At 37.3% G+C, this 20,871-nt stretch overlaps 1 long non-coding RNA gene across 2 annotated transcripts; it reads left to right on the top strand.

The window, feature by feature from the left end:
• Positions 1-627: 627 nt before the first annotated feature.
• On the top strand, positions 628-11,873 carry LOC149003255 (uncharacterized). Of its 2 annotated transcripts, none has more exons than XR_016170304.1 (3): positions 628-1,650; positions 3,154-3,284; positions 11,626-11,873. It is a non-coding gene; the product is annotated as an uncharacterized LOC149003255 (long non-coding RNA). The 2 variants fall into 2 exon arrangements; XR_016170305.1 differs by adding an exon at positions 3,475-3,615 and having other exon boundaries at positions 628-3,284.
• The last annotated feature ends 8,998 nt before the right edge of the window (positions 11,874-20,871 follow it).

Genomic DNA, 20,871 nt, shown 5'->3' with positions numbered 1-20,871 from the left:
TGGAATTTGTTCACTTATGCTACAAGGGAGAGAGACAAGTGAAGGTTAATGTTATCTACATTTATATTTTGTTTTAAGTTCAAAAAATTTTTTTTTTTAATATCAAATAAATTAGGCCTAAGGCCAAGATCAGAGTCAAGAACAAGATTAATCAAGAACGAATACATCAAGAATAATGATAATGACACAGACAAGGATGGGGCCAACACATCTCGACATGGTCCAATCAAGGACAACCAAAGTGGGTCTGGGATTGGCTTGCTTTGTTAGGATTCAAGGTCAATGACAAGAATTTCGAGGGAGGAAATGGGCTTAGTTAATGATTAGAAATGAATTATAAAAAGCCAATCCAACCCAACGCAAGCCGACCTGTTCAAAATTTCGTTGCAAACCAAGCCTAAACCCTAGTCTGACCCAACCATGATTATATAATTATATATAATATTAATTAATAATTAATATTAATATATGACTTTGACCGTGAGTCATAGGCCTTGATCTGGAAAGCTCATTTTGTCATGGGCCGCCTTGATCTAGAAAGCCCACTTCGTCATAGGCCCTAATTCGAAAAGCTCACTGCCGCTGGGTAGAAATGTGGAAATGCCCTTGAGGAATACAACCTAATTGCATTTGTAGTAACCTTTTTGTGCAAGCTCAGTTTGTTTCAGTTCTATTAGAGTTCGTGATTTTAATAGTCTTACGAGTTTTGTGCAAACTCCACAACAAAAACTACCGGTAAGCGTTTCGTTTTTGGAAGTAGTTAGATAACTTAGATTTATGCAGTTGTTCAAAGTGACATTTGCCATTTTATTCGATGGGAAGACGAATCTAATTCGAAGAATTGATGTCTTGACTTTTGCACTTCACTATGGCCTGCAGCTGGTGAAATTCATACAGATTTCGGTGGATGTAGTTATTTCTGACTTTGCCAGATGAGAACAGTTATTCCCTATTCCTATTGATGCCTGACCCTTTTATTCTGTTTCACTTTTGTTAATATCTTCATTTATGCTTGTTGTGAACTCAGAGATTGCATCTAAGCTTACCTCGCCTTTTTATTCACAGCGATATAACGAATATGATTCCGGTTGTATCCATCCCCTTGATGTGATCTAACTACTGCATTTGTTTGACTTTCTTTTTCATCATCAAAAGAACAAATCAATCAGAAATGATTTTTTTCCTTTCTTTGGTAATCAATGATTTTTTTTCCTTTAATCAGAAATGATACCTCAGCTGTACTGAATGGTTTTCTCTCTTTCTCTCTGTCTCTGTCGTTGCTTCTTGCTTTTCTACTTCACAAAGTATATATATTCATCTTCTGTTCTTGAGCTTGCTTGTACTAGGTTTTCTTTTGCATTCGAGGGGGTGATACGGTTCTCAAGGGATGTCACTGATGGCATTTTCCGAGTTCTGTGCCGCTGAATAGTTTCTATTGGTTTGAGTACCTCCTGAAGATGATGAGCGAATCGGGCTTGAGGAGGTACTCTAATCAATAGAAACTCTTGAGCGAGAGAACCCAGAATTTGGAAATGCCCACTGCACAAGGGATGCTTGAGGTAGCGAAATTCACTGTTAATGTGGCAGTTCCTGCTGGTCTCATGTACACTTGCTCATAACTCAGAAAATCTTAAGAAAGTGATGAGAAATGTAAGCTCTCTCCCGTTCTTTATAGTTTTACGACTTGAATACCTTTTTTTATCCTTAGCTGATACCAATGTTGCATAACTAAACACTGAACAAGTTTATGGGGGGGAAAATCCTAAAGACTGAACAAGATGCTGATTGCGTAATAGTAAAAATTTGTGTGTGCCAGTATGTTCAGGAAGGATGCAGGCAAGATATGTCTAACATACAACAACAACAACATTGTAAGCCTTATCCCAGCTTATGGATAATTACCTTGCAATCAGCTTTTCTTGAGGCCATACTGGATACAAAGCTTAACCCATGCTTATATTTTCTCAATTCTCACTACTTCTTCTAAGGTTATTTTAGGTCTGCATCTAGGTCTTTTGGTTCCTTCAATCTGGATTAAATCACTCCATAGTCAGGTAATTAAAGGTCTCCATTGGGCATAGTCATGCCATCTCAAATGATTTTCCCGTAGCTCACAAAATACAAGTATTGCCCTCTTGACGGAATCTGTTAGGCGTTGCTGAAACGATATAATAATACAATGTAATGCTTACTTGATCGAAGTGTTTGTTATGACTTATGAATGTTTACTAGTAGACAGTTCACTCCATGAGAGTAGCTGGATTTGTGCACTTGTTCAAAGTGGCATCTGCTATTCGATTCGATGTGGGAAGACGAATCGAATCTAAAGGATTGATGTTTTGACTTTGGCGCTTTACTGTGGCCTGCAGCTGGTGAAATCCCTACACATTTCAGTGGATGTAGTTATTTCCGACTTTCCTAGATGGGAACAGTTATTGCTTGCTCCTATTGAGGCATTACCCTTTTATTTTGCCCCCCTTTTGTTGACTATATCCATACAACTGTCTTCAATTATGTTTGTATTGAACTCAGAGATTGTTTCTATACTTAACCACCTTTTGTTCATAGTGATAATAGGAATCTAATCCTGGTTTTATCCCTCTACGTGATGTTTTGCGACTACATATGTTTGTACTTTCTTTTTTATCATCAAACGAAAAAAATCAATCAGAAATGATGCCTCAGCAATACCGATAAGTAGCTGATGGCAGACTCACCGTTTGCTCTCAGCATAGAAAAGGAAGTACCAAAAGTTGAATGTTTAAGAAAAGAATTTCCTTCAATTAAAGCCATCAGCTCTTGGTCATCCGAATGGTTGATGGATTGCGTTCACAACCAAACGTCCAAGGTTCAAAGCTGATTGAGAGGGTGAGAGAAGAGATATTTAGAGGTATTCCAAAATACCTCGTTTTCCCCTCTCTCGGTCTATCTCTTTTTCTCTCTTTGCTGCTTCTTGATTTTCTATTTCACATCTTGGCAAACACAAGTCTCAAGGTTGTAAAGATGATTATCATTATCAATAAATTCACTTTCAATGAGACTATTGGTCTTCTGGTCCTTCTTAGCTTGCTTTTACTAGGTTTAGTATTTTATCTTCGAGGTGGGTTTGTCCTTTCAATTGCTAGACTTGACTAATTTTCTTTTTCTTCTCAGTAAGATGTCGTCTTTTGGAACTGCACAAGGAATTCTTGAGGTTGCTTAATTTGCTGCTTATGTGGCAGTTCCTGCTGGTCTCAAGTACACTTTTGCTCATAACTCTGACAATCTTGAAAGTAATGGGAAATGTAAGCTCTCTCTCTCTCTCTCTCTTGTTCTTTATGGTTTTATGACTTGAATTCCTTTTTCTTCTTCTTCTTCTTCTTATTATTATTATTTTTATAAATATCCTTAGTTGATTCCATTGTTGCATAACTAAACACTGGACAAGAGACTGGTTGCATTATAGTAAAAACTTGTGTGTGCCATTATGTTCAGGAAAGATGCAAGCAACAGATATCTAATATACAACGACAGGAACATCGTAAGCCTTATCTCAACTAAATGGGGTTGGCTACGTGGATAATTACCTTCAATCAGCTTTACTTGAGGCCATACTGGATACAAAGCTTAACCCATGTATATCTTTTCTCAATTCTCACCTCTTCTTCTAAAGTTATTTTAGGTCTGCACCTAGGTCTTTTAGTTCCTTCAATCTGGATTAAATCACTCCTCCATGGTCAGGAATTTAAAAGCCTCCATTGGACGTAGTCATGCCATCTCAAACGACTTTCTTGTAGCTTATCATTTATTGGATGTCTAATGTATTTTGAGAAATTGCATGACACAAGTATTGTGCTCTCGTTGGATTCTATTAAGCATTGCTGAAATGGTATAAAATACAATGTAATGCTTACCTGATTGAAGTGTTTGTTATGACTTATGAATGTTTACTAGTTATTCAAAAAGTTGATTTTCTTGGTTTTCAAGATCTTGGATTCAAGAAGTTGCGGGTTTCAGGGTTAGGCTGTGAGGAATGAACAGGGGTTGAGGTCGAAGATCAGGGGGATTCTGGAGGTCAAGTGTATTATGTTTGGTGCAGTTTTGGTGGTAGAATTAGGAGAAATAAAGTATCTTAATTTCCTAGGGCCTGGGTACTCAACAGAGGGTTTAGGGTTCAAGAAAAAGGGGAAATAAGGGGGTGGGGAAGAGCTGGACCTGCATCTAAGAGGAAATGGGTTTGATGGATATGTTAGACCAAATCCATGGTCAAAGTAAGGATCTTGGACTTGAACCACTTAGAATCTTCAACCATTTTGAATTTTGAGCACCAAGGTTCGCAAGCTTCTTTGACTTAAACCACCAAGTGACCGGATCTAATTCTAAGACACCTGGATCAGAAATCTCTGGGAGAACAGCAAGTTAATGAGCAATAATTCAACAATCAAGTTATGTCTATTTATCTCATTAGTGGGGGGTATATATAAAGGGCTAAACAACATTATGATGGGAGAATCCTACTGTTAGGACTTGGACAACTTAAAGAACTGACAGGTACCTCTTGCCTCTAAATTGTGGAGGTCTACTTAAAAGTCTAAACTGATAAAAAAAAACCAATTTAAAAAACTATTCTGTCCTTGTAACTTAAAACTTGACAAGAACTAGAACTAAAATGAACGCTGAACCAAAAGACTGTTACGAGCACTAGATTGAGTAGCCTTGCCTCTACCTATTCTTCTAGATGAATGGGAAAAACAAGGACAGTTTCTTCAAGTGAACCAAACTCCCAATAAGCAAATGCTTAATTTGATAAGAATTTTTTCCCTAATTCCCTCTACATTAATTACCCCATATACAAAATGACCCACACAAGGACTCTCTGAACCCACACCCACGACTCACTAGACTTGAGGGTTAAGTTACTGTTACAACCAAATATCCAATTCCCCACTCCCTACCTACAGTTTAGGAAAACAACAATCTAAATATTTATTTCCCTTACTATGCTCATAAGACATATTCAACCTGTTACAATTGCTGACCTTTCCACCCGATATTCTTGCTAGAATTAATCAGCCATTGCCACCTCATCACTTGAGAGAGACATATCGTAACATTCCCTCCCCTTGATTTCACCCTTGTCCTCAAGGGTGGGGAAATGCTTCCTTGATTCCTCTAAATTCTCCCAAGCATCTACAGGATCCAATCCCTTCCAATGCACCAAAACTTCTTCCTTTTTCCTTCAAACCCTTCGATCTAACAAAGCTTGTAGCTGAACAATAACAATGCCTTCTTCATCCTGGATGTTTGGAAGTTTCCGAAGCACTTGGATCTTGTCTCCTACCCTTCTCCTGAGACAAGACACATGAAACACGGGGTGAATTTTTTACCCCCCTTAGCAACTAAAGCTTGTAGCCTTGTACGCCACTTGACCTATCTTTTGGGTGACTTCAAATGGTCCATAGTGACATGGTGGTAACTTGAGATTGCTTCGTGCCTTGAGATTTGTTGATGAGGTTGAAGTCATAGATAGACAAAATCTCCTACGTCAAAACTTTTGTCCATGTGCTTCTTGTCATACACTTTTTTCATGCGATTTTGCATCACTTGTAGCTGATCTCGTATTTGTTTTAGAACTCAATCCTGCATTTTGAGTTCTTTGTTGACTGATTCCACTTGAGTTGTGCCATAGACACAAGACAAAAGTGTGGGTGGAGCACAACCATAAACTATTTCATGAGGTGTCCTCTTTTGTTGTAGAATGCACTCTAGTATTGTAACAATATTCAGCCCACGGAATCGAATGGACCCACTCCTTTGGCTTATGACTAGTAAAACACCGCAAGTCATCTCCACTATCCAACTCGGTTTCGTCGTCCGTCTGTGGATGATATGCTAATGAAAAATTGAATGGGTTCCTTGCAAACGAAATAATTTCTTCCAAAATTGACTCGTGAAGACTGGGTCTCAATCACAAACAATAGTCTGAGGCATCCCATATAATGTACAAATTTTCTAAAAAAAAAAAACTTGAGCCACTGAGGTGGCCGAATATGGATGGGAAATAAGACAAAAGCATGCAAATTTAGAAAGTCAATCTACTAATATGGTAGATTTTCCCTTAGAATTTAGCAGTACATCCATAAAATCCATTGAAATATCTATCCATACCTGGGTGGGAATTAGAAGTGGTTGGAGAAGGGTCCGCAAGAAAGGTATTTTCCCATTTTCGTCGTTGACATGTGTGACGTTGCTTGATGTGCGCCCTGATTTTTCTCCTCATTCCCATTCCAACAAAAAAATCGGATTGTATCTATTGGAGAGATTTGCGATAGCCTTCATGGGTGCTAGCGTGTAACTCCTCCACAATTCTAGAAATTAATGGAGAATCTTCCAACAAATAGATTCTATTTTAAAAAAAAAATTGAACATCCTTGATGAAATCATGGATCTAGGGTTAAGGGTAAAACTGTAATTTCCTTAGATTTGTGGAGCCCAGGAAATTCCAGCAAGGTAGAAGGGGTTTTAGGGTTTCTTACAGGGTTTAAAGCCTTCAGATCTGAATTCTGTTGCACCATGAATTACAGATTTGAAATTTGAAATTGCAGGGTAGTCAGCGTTTGGGAAGGGTCTAGGGTTGGCTGTCTTGCAGTTCAGATTTGAGATTACTGCTGTTCTGCAATTCAGAAATTATTTCAGAAACTAGGGGCTGGAGTTTGTGTTTAAGATTTTTCTGGAATTTCTCAAAATTTTGCAGATTTTACTTGAGGAAGATGAAGTGCAGAAATTCTTAAAACTAGAAAATAGGGTTGCTTTGGAGAAACTAGTGTTAGGACTGGTACCTAGAGGTTTCTGCAATTCTAATGAGAGTAGAATGGGTTTAAACAGAGCAAGGGATAGGGGACCTAATGGGGTTGGGATTTGGAAGCCTTGTGGAAGGAGGAAGGGGAAGGGACTCTAGGCTTTGCAGAAGATTGAAGGGGAAGGGGCAAGGGTGATTCGCGATGGGATGGGGAAGGGTTCCCTAGGTCAAAAGACAGGGGAGGGGGATGGGGATGCTGCGGTTGATGGGGGATGGCCTCCAGGGTTTGCGCGAGAGTGGGGGAAGGGTGAGAAGGCTGCTGTACTCACTGGAGATTGGAGGTTGACTGCTGGGATGGCTGCTTGGATGCATTGTTGATCTCTTGAGGCTGAATTGAAGAACATAAGGAAGAACTTGAAAATTTTTATTCTGTCAGGGCCTACCCACATAAGAGACCCTAAACCTCAAACACTCAATTCATTAATTCATCCAAGATTGAAAATAACTCACATGAAGAGGCTATTTATAGCCTGAAAATAAAGACTTAGACTGGGATCTCCTCAACTAATGAGATCCACTTACAATTCAAACTGGACTCTTATCTAGATATATAAGGGAATCAAACTATTACAAGATTACAACACTTAGATTGGAATCTCACTACTCACTTTAAGTCATTTTATGCACATGCTAATTAAATAATTTAAAGCAACCAACTTAGGACTCTTTCAAACAACTCAACTCAAAATAGAATACTCTAAGCAATTCCTACACAGACTTAAACTACCAAATTGAACTCAACAGGAATTTTGAAAAATTCTAGGAACCAACTTAGGACTCTTTCAAACAACTCAACTCAAAATAGAATACTCTAAGCAATTCCTATACAGACTTAAACTACCACATTGGACTCAACAGGAATTTTGAAAAATTCTAGTAATAATTCCAAAAACAAAATAAGATAGAATAAGGGCCAAAATGCCCAGAATACCCCTACTAAGGGATTCGGCCAGCTTTATGGGGGTTGCTTGGATCCATCCGGGGCCCCACTTAGGCTTTTCACATCAACCCTCTTTGTAACTCCACGGCCTAACTGCCTCTCCCTCTTCTATACGTCCCTTGATCTCTTGCAATTTTGGATGTCTGCACTTCCTCTTTAACTAGATCGAAAATGGCTGGTGCACGACGCTTAATAGATTGAACTTTTGCCTCATAAAGACAAGCAACTTGATCGCCGCTGATAAGCTTGCTAGTCTACAAGCTTGCACTCCACCTTTCAGCTGTTGTTGAGTCCACTAACAAAATGACCGACTTGTTGCGCTTAAATCAACTGACTTGCTCGAATTAATAATATTTTTAGCTAGGTTTGATATTTTGAAAATGTAGTGTTTTGCCACAACTTAATTAGATCTCCAAGAAAATCTTGAAAAAAAGTGGGGGATACCTTATGTGGAGGGCTTCTTTAAAGCCACCCATGTAATGGTTCCTTTCTCCTCTTTGATCAAGTGGAACCCTACTTGGGCATCATTGTCTAAATGAAGGACGCAAGTGGAAATTTCTTCTCTTCAGCAGTATGGTGAAAATCAAGAATTGATCGGCACAACAAGTCCAACTCATTGGATCCTCCTCTCCATTGAACTTGGGAAATTCTATCCTTACCATTTTAGGAAGATAGCTGCCTAAGGTTTGATTGGTCAATCCTACAGTTGGGTCGTCATGGGTGCGACTCTGTACTGGTGTGACTGATTATGAGACGATTCCCCGCACTCTCTGCTACCAGCCACATTCTCCAACCTCGTATTCATTGCTGCGAAAAATTGCTGCATCAAATCCATCATCTCCTGACACTTGGAATCTTTTGTCACAACCATCCCCCCCGATCGGCTTCCATGAGTTCAAGGTGCTGTTCAGTGGAACTTGGCTCTGATGCCATTTTGTTACAAGCACTAGATTGAGTAGCTTTCCTTCGACCTATTCTTCGAGATGAAAGGGAAAAACAAGGAACGATTTCTTCAGGTGAACCAAACTCCCGATATGCAAATGCTTAATTTGATAAGAATTTTTTCCTAATTCCCACTTCATTAATTATCCCATATATAAAAAGACCCACACAACGACTCTCTGAATCCACGCCCACACTTGAGAATTAAGTTATCGTCACAACCAAAAAACCAATTCCCCACTCCCTAACTACAACTTAGGGGAAAAAAGATTAAATATGTATTTCCCTTAATCATGAGACTTATTCAACCCGTTAGAATTGCTGACCTTTCCACCCTATATTTTTGCTAGAGTTAATCATCTGTTGCCACCTCGTCACTTGAGAGAGACACATCATAACAAAGACTTAAAAAATGTCTAGCTGAAATTAATTTAGCTGAAAAATATACTATGGAATTATACTACTACAAGTCTACAACTAGTGCTGGGCTGCAAACTCTAGGGCCCCATTTGGCTCCTCATTTCATATAAGTGTTCAGACCTGCATCAATAGATGAAGTGCATCTAGAGTGTCGTGTGATTTGTGTATTCTTTTACAGGAAACTTTTTATTGGATTGCCATTTGACTAAGTATGGTGTATGGTGCAAAATGTTGGGCAATTAAGAATCTACGTATAGGGAAACTAAGTATAGTGGAGATGAGGATGTTAGACGGATGCATGTGTTGAAAAAACAAAAAGGATAAAGAAATGAATGACCATATTGGATCTGAGTTGGGAGTAGTCCCAATATATGATAAACTATGAGAAACTTGACCAGTGTGGCATGGCCATTTAGATGCTCCAGCTCGGAAGAGGGATTTGATTTAAGTTGAAGGAACTAAAAGAGCTAGAGTAAGGATCCATTTATTCAACCACATCTAGTTGGTATAAGGCTTTGGTAATGTTATTGTTGTTGTATCCCATTAGATGAGTGAATGTGTGCTTGTGGCCGGTACTAACAATTCACTGCAGTAGTGGGCACGTGTGTGCTCCATAACTTCTCCCTGGGTAGTGAATACTTACCCCTGTTGTATTCTATTGGATGAAGTTTTATAAAGTCTCATTTAAACTATATATCGGACGTGAGTTTCCCTAGAAAACACACCCTGGAACATTACAAATCCTGAAAATGAAGTGTTAAAAATTTACCTGGTGTTTGGAGTAAGCTCCTCTGATATTATCTGAATAGCTCCTGGACTGAACTTAGAAGCCAAGGATGATGCCACTAGCCAATTCTTTAGGGAATATAGCTGAAAATATGTTTCTAGACATCCTCTAGAAAGCACTTGTTGATCTTTGGAATATCAAAAGAATTGTATGCCAACAAAACAGTGAGGTTAAAAAAATAACAGTTCTTAACAGTAACACCAATTCTTTCAAGCTGGGAAAAAGTTAAACTGTCCTAACACTAGTATACTTGGAGATGGCGGACAACAAAAGGGGATAAGCAGAATAACACTCAGTGTTCCTTTTGTATTTATAATTTGCCTCTAACCATTACACAAATTTCAAAGGGCCCTTCCTGTGTAACCAAAGTCTTAGCGTAAACTGAACGCTTAACTTGTCTAGAAACTGTTTTCTTTGTAGTCAGATATTTTTCATTTCCATCATAAGTCCTGACAGTTTAAGCCAAAATTTAGCCAAAAATAATGTCTGAGGTGGATTCTAAATTGAAATATTTTCAGTGAACATTTGGGTTCAGACCCTTGAAAAAAAATCTCAGCATTTTGGTATTGGACTGGAACTGTGGTGAAGATTTGGTCATTAAAAATGTCTTTATTTTCTGTACACTGGCCAAGGCCCATGTATATCAGCAGGAAACAACAGCTGACCCCAGTCACAAACGACAGCTGACCCCAGTCACAAAGGAAAATGAGGCCTTGATATGAATTATGGTCTTCTACATCCTGACCACTCTAGCCACCATAGTTGTCATGGTAAGAGCTACTTATTAAAAAAAGCAATCATATATATATATATATATACACTGTTGCATGTTGTTATCTATTTAGTGTCTGCTCACTAAAACAATACCATAACCTAAATAGAATGTTAAGAAAAGGGTGAATCCGGTGCTGAAGGTTTGCACACAAGCAGACAGGAGGGACAATTTTCCTACACAGCTTGTCCCTGGCAATTTTTGCTGAGGCTATTTCGATGCCTTGACCTCAGGTTACACTTGTGATCCACTGAAGACCATGCCAAGCAATGTCTCTTATCCAAAAGAGTATAGGAAGAGTTATTTGTACATTCCACTCCACTGTCACAACAGCCCTCTTGATTTGGTTGTGGTCTACAAGTATATGGATTGCTAATGTTAAAATCATTTTGAGGTGAGGAATGGGACGGAAATAAACTCTATGTCAGGTCTCGTTTACAATGGTGTATATGCTTTCTCTAATTTGATCTTTGAATTAAGACATTCTCTTTCTTTGTAATGGATATAGTACCTTTATCAACGTATTATCTTTTGATTGCATATCAACCTTTTCACGTTGCCACTATTGATCTTTCTCTAGTGATGGTGGCCACTTATGTTTTTAGATGCTGGCAATTTTATCACTGCAAGGGCTCTATGCCTCCACCATACAAGAACATGTGTATTTCCCATTTTGAGAAACTTCATATCCTTATATGGTAATGAGGAGCTTCACGTTCTTGCTTGCTGCTATTGTTCTGACAACTTTTCATGTCCTAGTCCCCCAGAATCTGACCATTCAGTTTTGGCATTGCTAAACATATCCATACTAGTGTTGCTGAACTTGATCGTCCATTTAGATTCAAATTTCATACATGTATGTTTTTTGGTATAATTGATGTTCATAATCTGAACTCTGAAGCATGTTATCTTGTTTTGGTGCTCAGTGCTCTTATATGGTGTATCCCCCAAAAGGCCCTCAGCCTCCATCACCTGAAGAAATATGCGAATTGGCTAGAGAAATCGCTTACAAGAAAAACATGCATTAATGGGCTTTTAGTATTCATAACAACCATTCTATTTCTCTGTAAACAAGAACATATTTATATGAAATGAGTTTTTATTCTTTTAGTTTGAATACAAGCATTCCTAGAAGAAATTTAGGCAACTGTGTGACATACTATTTATCAATCTGCACTCTACAGGGCAACTCTGCTATTATAGAGCACGTCACTGTAGATGATCTTTTGGTTTTGACTAGTTAAGATGGAGAGACATTGTTTGCTTTGAAGAGCGTTTGCAGGTTTATCTCCAGCAGGGGTTGACCTTTGGAAGGTTGAAGACTGGGAATCAAGGGGTCGATCTTTGGAAGAGGAGATTCAGAGATTGACAAATGGTATTGCACAGAAACGAGATGATGTTGTAGCATCGAACAGAGATTTTGATGAACTAAAATTAAAATATGAAATTCTGGTTTCAGAGAGAGATGGGTTGAAATCGATGATGGCAGAAGTGAGTTGCAGGGAGTGGTTGGCCATTTTCGACAGATGGATGGAGAGAAAATTATTAGGCGTTATCACGCCTAATAAAAATTTCTTTAGCCACTAAGGAATGGGTACAAGCATGGTAAACTACGGTGAAATTTGTCAGTAACATAAAACTCCCACCGAAAACAAAAATTTTAAAATTTGCTGAAAATTGCGGATTTTCTGGCGGACCAGCGAAATAGTGGTTAATATCTCCGGAGATTCTTCTATTTGCAACCTTGCAATTCAAAGAAACGAAAAATCCAACCACATCTCCAATATTTGTCGATCGTTTGCAACTCTACGACTCAAACCCAAGTCCCAAGCTGCAAAAAATCAAACTTTGCGATACTTAATCTAGTTTTAGAATATGCAAAATATGCCCTGAAATTGAAACCCTTCTATCTTCCGTTGTTCTTCTCTTAGCGCTGGAACCCCAGCTTGAAATTGAAACCTTGAATCTTCCTTCGAACCACCGCCTCTCTCAATGTTTCTCCTCTTTTTATTCCTTTTAAAACATCACTAAAGTTTGAAGAGAGAAGAATTTTCTTTCTTTTTTCAAAGTGGGTGGAGTTGCGTGACATCGTTTAATGAAGAATGTTTGCCGATTTGCTAGTTTCGGCAACCAACGCGTGCAATATTAGCTTTTGTTATGTGGGTCACCCCCACTTAAATGGGGGGCGACCGGAAACCAGACGTAACGTGGCCGGGGGTGTAGGGAAAAAAATAAACTCTGATCAATTATAAAGGTAATATTTAGCACCGGCTTCTTGGTTTCTCAGTGGTTGAGTTAGAAGCAACTAACCTGAAAACCAAGGTTCGAAGCTGGTAGAGAGAAGAGAGAGAAGAAGAATTGAGGTATTCTAAAATACCTCTGTTTTTTTTTCTCTCTGAACCAACGCTCTCCTACTGTGGCTAATTACTACTTTTTTTTTTAAATAGGAAATTAATTATTACTTGTTTCAAGGTTAATGTTATCTATATTTATATTTCTTTTTTCTGTGTCCAAATAATTGATTTTTTATATTAGATTTATTAGGATTAGGTCAGAGACAAGGGCAGGGCTAATCCATCTTGATCCGGTTCGATTAAAAACAATTAGGAAAAGTATTCTAGACTAATTGATTTTTGGAAAGTATAGCCTATCTCATCCCTACTGTGGCCTTAACACCAAGGTTAAAAGCATCCACAATACAATACAAGACTAGCCAATATGTATCCATATTAGATAATTGCTTATTGGATCAGATAATATCCGTATAAATTTTTATCCGGATAAAATAAAGTATTTTATTTTTTTTCCTCTGAAAATGGATGATAATTGGAATAAATAATCGGATAATCGAAAATTATACGATTAGAGTAAAGTAATAAATAATTTTCCTTTAGAAAAGGGGTTAATAATTGGATTCGGAAACCAGTAATCGGATAATCGAAAATTGATATTCGAAAAAAAATTTTTTTTTAAAAATGACAATCACAAATCAATAATCGGATGGTTTATCGGATATCCGATAAAGTTCCGGATTCGAATTCGGATGCCTTCTCTAAATTTCTAGCAGATTCAAATTCGGATATCGGTTTTGCTAATCAGATTCAAATTCGGATACTGGTGTATCTGAGCCGAATCAGACCCGTTTACAGGTCTACACGGTCATTAGCGCTCTTTGGACAGTGCAGTAAAAGTAGGGATTGCAACAAGAGAGTGGTTGATTAAAAAAATCTCAAGTCTTCCTTCCTTTGGTTAGGTTTGAATTTTGAAGTTGATTGGAAGGGCTTTTTTGGGTAGTCTTCTTTTGCTCCTTCACAACAAGACTCATTTGGATCCTGGAAAACATACTTCTACTACAAACAAAGGTAGCAAGATTTTATTTGTGTTGCTAAAAGGAGCCATCTTCATCTTTTTATTCACTTTGATTTGTCTCATCTTCTTCTCTGCCTTTGCCAACCAAATATGATGGTTCAAAAGCCGATAATGCAACTACAACATCCATAATTATTGTCGGAGGGGCAAAATCCCTGAGATGATCAAGGATTATAGACAATTCTCAACCATGAAACTTAACCCAATTTCTTCTATTCTAAAGCAGCATTTCATGCCTCAAATTATGTTCTCTTCGATTTTATTTGACCTTCCTAGGTACAAAGCTCCACTTAATCCCTACCATAAAAGAAACTGAATAAGAGAAAGGGTCCCTTACAAAGTAAAGGGTGTCCCCTCATTTGAATACCATTAAATCATCCGAAATTGTACCAAAAGTTCAACCAACATTTTCACACGTGGATTATGAATCCCTACACACATTGAAATATTAGAATGAATAGAGTTTGACCAAAAGGTGACCTCATCATAGATGCACATTCATAGGCTACAAAAGAGGCCAATGTTGGAACCCTCCACCCCAGAACAAGGGTGGGAACTAGAATCCACTGATCCAATTAAACTAGATAAAAGAACAAGTACCATAAACCATTTTGTTTGTAACAAATTAGCATAATTATTGAGAATATCCATTGCAAAGAGGGTCTATCCGGAGCCTAGACAAATAGGACTTTGAGTTTAGCCAAAAGAGCAAATGACCTATTGTATGGAAAGGTAGTTTAAGTTTATTACGGCCACATGTGCTATGCGTGCCAGTCTGCTTTTAGGGTATTAGCCCAATGAACACAGCCAACCACTCACCATCAGTCCCTTCTTCGCACATGACCACACGTGCGTATGCAGTGTGTGAGTTTACTAGTAATAAAAAATGATGAACAGAGAAAGAAGGAACTCATGAAGGAAAAAGAAGATGAAATTTAAGATTTCATTTTACTAGGAACAATATTGTAAAGCCACAAGAGATTAAGGCAATATCAAAATTATGAAATTATCTAATTATGACTTAACAAAATTTGCTAAGGGATTGTACCATTGCCAAAATTAAGAGGCATTTTGGGGTATCTCAAAGCTACATATTTTTGAGGTGTCCATACTTTTTGCCAATAATCTTGGGGTGAACCTAGAATTTTCCCAATATTTTATGACCAATCATCATTTGTATGTGCATGAGGCTAGACTTGTAAATGTATAGTCGAAATCCGCCTCCGAATTCGCATTCTATTCGTTTAAGGGTCTCCGTATCCAAAAAATTTCTTCTGGAAAGTATCTTGTATCCGTCCGTTAAGTAACCGGATTCGGATTCGAATCAGATAATATCCGGATAAATTTTTATCCGAATAGAGTAAAGTATTTCATTTTTTTTTCTAAAAAGGGATGGTAATCGGATTCGGAAACCGGTAGTCGATAATCAAATACTCGAAAATTATCCGGTTAGAGTAAAGTAATAAATATTTTTCTCTAGAAAAGGGGTTAGTAATTGGATTCAGAAACCGGTAATCGGTAATCTGATAATCAGAAATTGAAGATCGGAAATAAAAAAATTTTAAAATGATAATCACCAATCAATAATCAGATAGTTTATCGGATCGGATTATTATTGGATATCCAATATAGTTTTGGATTCAAATTCAGATGCCTCTCTAAATTTCTGGCCGATTCAAATATTGGTGTATTCGAGCCGAATCATATCCATTTACAGGTCTACACGAGGCTAAAGTTTCTCAAGGATTTCTAGAGGTTAATTAACTTCTGGCAATTGCAGGTCTAGAATGGCTACTAATAGAAAATTTATAGTTATCATCTACATGTGGAATCTCAAGAAATATTTTCTCATAATATAACCATGGAATCCATAACACACTCTAAAGGATTTTCACATCTCATGGTTTGTTTTGCAGCTTTGGTGTGGTATGAAAAACTATTTGGAAAGCATCAAATGGAGAATCTCATATTGCTTTCGTGAACGAATCCGATTGAAAATTTTCTTGCAAGATTACAACAAATGATCAGACTTCTACCCCAAGAGGCAACTAGCCTAAACATATCCCTAGAGAGTTGCAATGGGATGATGTAATGCACCTCCTGAGATTCAGGTTTAGTTAAGTGTTGCTATTTTATTATGTCTTTCTTGCTTCATTTTTGATAAAGGTGTATTGGGGCAACTGTATTTGTAGGGTTAAGTGTTTGGTTCATGTGTGTGTAATTCCATTTCTAATATCCAAAAAAGTTTGATCATTTTATTTAAACAAAAATAATGTATGTCCTCCCGTATAAGATGTTATTATATTGTGCAATAGACCACCAAAGGTTGGTTCATTTTGCGACAACCAACACCTTTTAGTGAAGAAATCTCGGATTTGACTCTACTTGGTGAATTATGTAATAGACTCCCCCTGCATGCCCCCAACACATATAAAGCTAGAAAAATGCTCTTATATATTTTTAATAACTTCATTTTCTTCCAAGAGAAGATCGGATTACTACTTTCTTAGGTTAAAGGACTAGGGGTGATAAAAGAAAATGAACCCCGAGCAACTGTGAATGAGGAATCACATTCAACAACAATGTGGCTAAAGTGAAAAATTACCGTTAAATCAAAATATTAATTTAAAAGTTAAAATCAAGGTTAATTTGGACCTAACACTCCATCCCTCAGAAGAACATTTTTCTCTGAAATTTAGATTTTGGACAGTTTAAATCCTATTTAGGAAGTTAACCTAGTAGACCAACTGTATTAACGAACTCTTTTTTTTCTCTCAATTTTATTATTATTATTATTTTTAAATTTTAGATTCCAAACACTTGGCTATACATACTTACTCGTTGTTTGTGAATTCAAAAATCAAAATCAAAAATTGCAGGAATCCTTCTTGCTCAAGATCTTTGGTACGTTCCCGCGAGCTCACTTTATATATTTCAAAATTTATCCATTCTTTCTCTCTTTATTTTTTCAAAATCTATCATTCTTTCTCTCTTTCTCCCAAGCCCTCTGAGCTACGTTCGCTTTGTTCAGTCGCGCGCAAAGATGAATTCCCTCAGAAACATTGATGGATCAGGCCCAGAACTTGAAGAAAATCAAGATATGGTACGTTAGTACGTGTTTCTTTTCTTCCGTTTTGAAAATCAAGAGTTTGAGCAATTCTTTTGGATATCACCGTGCGTTAGTGTTTCTTTTCTAATGTTCGTCGTCGTTCGTAACTAGTTCATCATCGTCAGTTTCCTAATTTTTGTTAGTAGTCTTTCAATTTCTGTTCTTCAGTTTTTGTCTTTTGGTTTGATAACATAGCATCTATTTTAGCTTTTCTTGTCTGAATGCATCCAAAACAACTCGCTTTCTAGATGATCCTTCTAGATTAGAACAATCCTAGCTTCTCCTCTAGTTACTTCGTTCTCTATTTCTAGTTCTAGTTGAGAGAATCCTGAGGAAAAGCATTTTCTTTCCACTGAGCTGAAACAATATGTCGATAATTCTAGTAAACTAAAGTCATCGTTTAATAGTTCTTTGGCTTCAATCTCCTCTCTCGACCAAAATGAAAGATAACTTTTGGATCTCCTATTTATCAGTTCAGTCTTGTCTAAAATGAATTTATAATTTCCGCTTCTTTCTGTGCTCAAAGAAATTGCTAATGTTCGTCGTCGCTTCGTCATAATTTCATCATCTTCAGTTTCCTAATTTTTGTTAGTCGTCTTTTCAAAAATTATACTCTCATCAATGAAGGATTGTTAGTCGTCTTTCCGATTGAATTCATCTTTGTTAGAGAATGAAGGGATTGTTAGTCGTCTTTTCAAATTTATACTCTCCTCGTCGTAGTTCACCTGGACTGGACGCTGAAATTCTATGGAGACTTGTTGAATTTACTGGAAGGAAAATTTTATGTTTGAAGTTTTTGATGGTGTAGTCGGATAATAATTAGGTGAACACCTATGAGCATAAGTAGATCTTCTGATACAAAAGAACGGTGAAGAGTTTTATCTTTTTCCTTAATATATCTATACTGTTAAAAGAACAACCGCAAAACTAACCTTGTGTTGCATTTTCGTTTGAACCATGGTAACAAGTAGCCAGCTTATATGTTTAATTTTGATCGACTTCCTAAGCATGGATCTGTTTATATGGATTCTGGATTCTTTGCTGACATTTGGTTCCTCACCTTCCTCCAAGAAATCAATTATATATGTGTCTTTGATTGTTTCCAAAAGGATGGCTATACCTAGACTACTCTAGGGTTTATTCTCTTTTCAGGAATTTTCTTTTTTTCTAATTCAAATAAGTTAATTGGCTTCATTTGAATTGGTTGAAGTACATATGTTTTAATTTATGCTTCAGTATTGAAGTGCTATTGCCTATTGGGTCACTCAGATTTTGATTTTATGCTTCAGTATCAGACTGACCATATAGACTCTAATTCAAATAAGTTTATGCTTCATATCTTTTTTCTAGTTTGTCACTAGTTCGTCGTTGTCATTAGTTTGCTCATATGTTTGTTCGTCGTCTTTCCAATTTCTTGCTTTATTGTTTTTCATAAGTTAGTTTTCCTCGTTAGTTTCTTTGTCTTTTGGTTTGATAACTTTTTTATTAGGATCTCACCAAGCTGTGGTAAGGAGATTATGATTGTTGTATTTCTTACATTAAGATTATGATTGTTAACAAGTTTCCTTTTCGTGGTCAGATAAATTGGGATGCGATAAATGCCCTAGAACCTGACCTTTTTCCTGAACTACAATGTGCTGATGGGTTTCCTTGTCAACCCTATGAGTTAGTTGATCAACAACAATTACATTCCCCAGCAGAACAACAAATGGGGGAGTCACTGAATGATGACAAAGCCTTTTATGAGTGGATAGAGAATGCACTAACAAAACCGCCAGCTACTCCAAATAGTAAAGAATATGCGAAGGACTTATGGACACCTGACATTGACTTGGAAATGCAAGCATCTGTTGAGGCAGCTGCCCCCCTCAGTGAGGAAATACCAAAACTTCCAAATTTTTCTCACAATGAGAAACCAATGGAAGAGATAGAACTTCCATCAGGGTGCTACTTTAATCCCACCCCAAGAGATCTCCTTCTAGATTATCTGGATAATAAAGAAAGTGGCAGAAATACTCCTACAAACATGGTAAAAGATTTTGATGTCTACAACGTTGAGCCATGGCTACTACCAGGTGCGTACTTGTGTCCATTTCCTACTTCTCATCATTTAATTTTACAATTTCTTCCTAAAATTGATCCATATCATTACTTTAATCCAATTTTGTGAAATAGACTGATTCTAACTTTTCATGTTTTTTTTTCTGTTAACAGGGGCTGATTTACTGGTTAATGGGATGAAGAAGTCCCTTTATTTCTTTGTCACCCTGAGAAAAAGTTCACGAAAAGGGTCAAGATCGCTTCGTGCAGTCCCAAAACAAAATGGATTTTGGAGGTCCAGCACTGGAGATAAAGGTGTCAAGGATAAACTACGAAATCAGGAGACAATAGGGTATACAAAGCAGTTGACATATCATCAATATGCAGATAGTGCCAATCCCACATCTAAAGGACGCAAAATAACTGATTGGATAATGCACGAGTATCGAAAAACAAAGGTAAGATTTTGCATGTTTAATCTCATGCCGAGCAAATATAGATACAACATGTCTTTTTGGCTGACATATTAGATTCTAACTAAATATGCATGTGATGTTGTGTAACAGGCTTCTGAAATGGCAATTTGCGAGATTAAAATACGGAGAAAAGCTAGTTCTTCAAGATATGGCCTTGAATACTCTGATAGTTGATTATAAAAGTCATGATCCATCAACTACCCTCATTTTCTATGAAAATCTTGTACACAAATTCAGAAGAAATAAAGCAAAACAGACAGCACTCTTCCCCGTGGATGTAGGTTGGTCACATCGACCAACCGAACCACGTAAAATCTTGTGTCTTTTGTCTCTCTTTCTTTTTTCTTCTTCTTCTCCTTAGGTTCCAATGCTCTACTTAAAGGGGGTGTTCCGATAATTTACCTCAAAGGGGTATTTGAGTAATTAAAGCTGTAAATTTGAAATAAGGTGTTGGGGGTATTTACGTAATTTAACATTAAGAGGGTATTTGAGTAATTACACTTTCACATATGAATTGAGGGTAAAATGGTCATTATACCATATTGAAAGTAAAATGGACGTTTCACACTTGACTTCACAGAATTTTGGATGGGAAGTCATAAGCGTGCAACTTGTAATTTTGAGAGTGTGCAATTTGTAATTTAAGGCACTAAAGCATGCAACCCAGAGTTTAGGTCTCACAAAAGTGTACAATCTGTAATTTGCTCAAATACTTATTTGGATGAAAATCTAGAAACTTTAAAGAAGCATTTTATATTCTATCAACAACATCCACCCTTTCTAGGTTCCACAGATACAAAATGTTCCGAATGTTCTAAAATTCTTGTAACAAAGGAAAAAGCACTAAATAATCTAGTTATATATTTGGCTACCACAAATATCTACCACACAACATTACAAGGAACCAGTGTCAAACATATCGCCCAAACTAGGCGATATTTCGTCATTTCGGACGATGTCGAAACAGAAAACCCTTTGAAACGACTTTTGCAGAAAAATCACTTTATCGCCGATTATTCGGCAAAAAAATTTAAATAAAATGCAGGCTCTCGACTCTCTCACGCCTGCGCCTTTCATCGTTGCTGCTGCTGCTACTTCTGAGTTCTGACTCTCTCTCCCCACCTGCGTGAGATCTCGGAAAATATTGAGAGATGAGATGAGTGGGGCACCACTGTGAG

This window comes from Hakea prostrata, chromosome 10 (assembly GCF_041222555.1).
Source record: "Hakea prostrata isolate BN-2017 chromosome 10, UWA_Hpros_2, whole genome shotgun sequence".
Classification (NCBI taxonomy): domain Eukaryota; kingdom Viridiplantae; phylum Streptophyta; class Magnoliopsida; order Proteales; family Proteaceae; genus Hakea; species Hakea prostrata.
This window is presented reverse-complemented; position numbering and strand designations above follow the sequence as displayed.